At 53.3% G+C, this 4,121-nt stretch overlaps 1 protein-coding gene across 1 annotated transcript in view; it reads right to left on the reverse strand.

Annotated features, from left to right (window-relative positions):
* The window catches only part of ABCC3 (ATP binding cassette subfamily C member 3), a 49,737-nt gene that overhangs the window by 44,414 nt on the left and 1,202 nt on the right, over positions 1–4,121 (reverse strand). The gene's annotated exons all lie outside the window — the stretch shown is intronic.

The raw sequence follows: 4,121 nt of genomic DNA on the forward strand, positions 1-4,121 counted from the left end.
GGCAGCTGCTGCAGTACAAACACTAATGGCGGCAATTCATCTTCGTATCCATCCAATGACCTTGGCGGGAAATCATAAATGACAGCAGACCAGAAATGTCAGCCGGTCACATGACAGGCGGCGGCCGGTCACATGACAGCCTCGGCCCCTTTCCTCGTGTCTTATATAACGAATCTCATTTGAGAATTGATATTTGTATTGTAGCGACGCGCGGATATAATTACACGTCTTGCCGGGACTCTGGGAGCGCCGCGCACGCCCTGCCTGTAATAACGGCCTCACCCTGCGAATGAAGGAGACAATGGAGAGGCTTCATGTACATCGGCCCCCGGGATTGGAAGAGCAGCATGCGTCCAGGGAAAGACGTCTCAGTACAGCCGCTGTATTTATCAATAGAAGACGCTGCTCTACGAGATCCAATCAGATCCTCAGAAACACGCACAGGGGGCCCATATTGGAACGCTGCGCTTATACTGGGCTCCTCATCACTTTACACCTCCAGCTGGTAGATGTACACTATATAACCAGAAGTATTGGCCCCTCCCCCTCCAAATCATGTGATTCAGGTGTTCCAATCCCCTCCGTGGCCCCCGGTGTATAGGATGAGGCCCCGCGGCATGCAGACGCTTCTACAGACATCGGTGAGAGAACAGGTCGCTCTCAGGAGCTCGGTGACTACAAGCGCAGTGCCGTGATAGGTTGTCACCTGGGCGATAAGTCCGTCCGTGACATTTCCCGGCTACTAAACATTCCGCCGCGGTCGCCTGTTACTGGGATTATAACAAAGTGGAAGCGACCGGGAACAACAGCAACTCAGCCAGGAAGTGGTAGGCCACGTCACATGACAGAGCGGGGTCAGCGCATGCTGAAGCGCACAGCGCGCAGAAGTCGCCGACTGTCTGCAGAGTCAATAGCTACAGACCTCCAAACTCCATGCGTCCGTCAGATTGGCGCAACAACAGTGCGTAGAGAGCTTCATGGAATGGGTTTCCGTGGCCGAGCAGCTGCATCCAAGCCGCACATCACCAAGTGCAATGCAAAGCGTGGGATGCCGCGGTGTAACGCACGCCGCCACTGGACTCTAGAGAAGTGGGGGCGTGGTCTCTGGAGGGACCAATCACGCTTCTCTGTCTGGCAATCCCATGGGCGTGTCTGGGTTTGGCGGTTGCCAGGGAACGGTACTTGCCTGACTGCATTGTGCCAAGTGTAAAGTTTGGGGGAGGGGGATTAAAGGGGGGGGTCCCCTTAGTTCCAGTGAAGGGAACTCTTAAGGCATCAGAGCACGCCAAGACATTTTGGACAATTTCATGCTCCCAACTTTGTGGGAGGAGTTTGGAGACGGCGTCCCCTCCCCCAACATCAGTACCTGACCTCACAAATGGTCCAACATTCCCATAGACACGCCCCTAAACCTTGTGGACGCCTTCCCAGAGGAGGCGGAGCTGTTATAGCGGCAAAAGGCAGAGCCAACGCAATACTGAACCCTCCGGACTAAGACTGGGGGGCCATTAAAGGGCGGAGCCAACCCAATACTGAACCCTACGGACTAAGACTGGGGGGCCATTAGAGGGCGGAGCCAACCCAATACTGAACCCTACGGACTAAGACTGGGGGGCCATTAGAGGGCGGAGCCAACCCAATACTGAGCCCTACGGACTAAGACTGGGGGGCCATTAGAGGGCGGAGCCAATCCAATACTGAACCCTAAGGACTAAGACTGGGGGGCCATTAGAGTTCGTGTGCGTGTAAAGGCGTCCCAATACTTCTGGCGATATAGTGTATATCGGGAGCAGAGACAATGGCGGAGCTGATAATCATCGTGTGTTGTACGTACGCTGTGCGTCACCTCTAATGGCGGCAATGAGGCCAAATTTCCACTTTGCGGCCTTTATACTATTTACATGACGGTTTGTTTACAGCGCACAGGTGTCCGACCGTGCCATTAACCCTTCACCTGCCAGGAGCTGCCGATATACACCCAGGAGGGATCAGCACTGGTGTGATATAGCTCTGACATATACCACAGCGCTGTACAGAGAACACTGAGCCAGTCACATCAGTGTCTGCACCAGAGGAGCTTACACTCTAATCCCCCCCACCCCCCCACAGTCACATCAGTCTCTGTACAGAGGAGCTTACACTCTAATATGTACACCCGTCACCATCATAGTACAGCAACGTTTTCTTTGGGGAATGGTTCCAGAAATCGCCTCCATGTGTCGCAGAGCAGACATCTCCCCGGAGTGTAATCAGAGAACAGAAACTCGGATCGTTATTATCTTTATTATCATCATTGTATAGGAAAAAGGAACGCAATATAACACCGGTAAAGGCCACACCCCCTGTCACGCCCACACAACTATTTCCTTTCACGTCAAAGGGACTTTTTCAGCACAAATCTCCTTTTCATGAAAATTACAAATAGAATTCCGAGGTAAATGGACACGCCCCCTGCCACGCCCCCAGTTATATACAGGTGATGGACACTCCCCCTGTCACACCCCCAGTTATATACAGGTGATGGACACTCCCCCTGCCACGCCCCCAGTTATATACAGGCGATGGACACGCCCCCAGGTATACACACAGACATATTGTATCTATTTGAGATGTATGAGGGGTTCGGGTCTCTGGTGACCCCATAATGAGGACGATGGAGGAGACCAATGATCGCGCTCATTATCAGGCTGCCCACCGATTGGCTGATCCCAGTACAAGTCAAATGGTAAATTAACTGACAGATTCACACCGGATCCGTTGGGGCCACACCGGCCAATTATTCAACCTGGTGTGAATGGGCCCCTAAAGTGGACCTGTTACGTTACAAGTCTGGATTCCTGACATGTCTCCATATACAGCAAGAGGATCACTGTGCGGAAAATCTCCATTAACAGTGATCAGTCTGCTGCAGGCAGGAGGAAGCATTTCCTCAGTCTCCCCTCCCCGGTACTCCGGAGTCTGATGACATCATCGCTGTATCACGGACCGCGCGCTCAAAGGAAGAAGATTCCGGAGGAAAGAAAACTCAGAAAGTCGGACCGGGATTTCCTCACATACATATCACACCGGTACCGGTACCATGTCCTCCGGACCCCAGACATCACGGACACGCGCAGACAACACGGGCACACACACACGCAGAGAACACGGACACACACACGCGCAGACAACACGGACTCTGACATGTTCACAGGGGAAAAAACAAAACCTTTAACGAAAAGAACGCCGTACCTACTGTGAAGCATGGAGGGGGCTCGGTTATGTCACCGTACCTACTGTGAAGCATGGAGGGGGCTCGGTTATGTCACCGTACCTACTGTGAAGCATGGAGGGGGCTCGGTTATGTCGCTGTACATACTGTGAAGCATGGAGGGGGCTCGGTTATGTCGCTGTACCTACTGTGAAGCATGGAGGGGGCTCGGTTATGTCGCTGTACATACTGTGAAGCATGGAGGGGGCTCGGTTATGTCGCTGTACCTACTGTGAAGCATGGAGGGGGCTCGGTTATGTTTTGGGGCTGCGTTGCTGCATCTGGGCTGCCTGCGGTCTGCGTGGACACAATGACATCACAAGACTACGAAGGAACTCTGGAGTGAAATGTTCTGCTCGGCGTCTCAGTGGCAGGTCAGGGGCCCCCCGGAATCTCAGGTTCGGGGCCCCGTCATTGTTATGATGTGAATAATTCTGTGGAATCGGAAGGTCAGATTTGTGATATTCGGGAAGATTGAAGGACGCCGATGACTTTCACTGACAGGAAGTTGCCGCTTCTCTTCTCATGGAGGGGAGACAACGGATATGACCGCTCCTGTCGCTGCAAATGGCCCCTCAGAACCTGTGACAACCATACTGGGGACCCCAGAAAGAAACCACGAGGGGGCGCCGGGACTCCAGCAAGGAAGATTTCAGGTGAGCGGAACCGCCCCGGACGGCCCCCCGGAGACTCCGCGCAGAATAGAGAGAAACGTGCGAAAAAGGTGCCAAAAGTCTGAAATTCTTGTAACTGTTCACAGAACAACTGCCGACATGTTTCAGTAGATGACGCCCCCCCTCCCCCCACCACCCTTCATCAGGGCTAAATTCTAACCAGACGGATCTTCAGAAGAGGAGAGCTCAGACTCAAT

Source organism: Nanorana parkeri, unplaced genomic scaffold (assembly GCF_000935625.1).
Source record: "Nanorana parkeri isolate BGI_ZX_2015 unplaced genomic scaffold, ASM93562v1 scaffold2113, whole genome shotgun sequence".
Classification (NCBI taxonomy): domain Eukaryota; kingdom Metazoa; phylum Chordata; class Amphibia; order Anura; family Dicroglossidae; genus Nanorana; species Nanorana parkeri.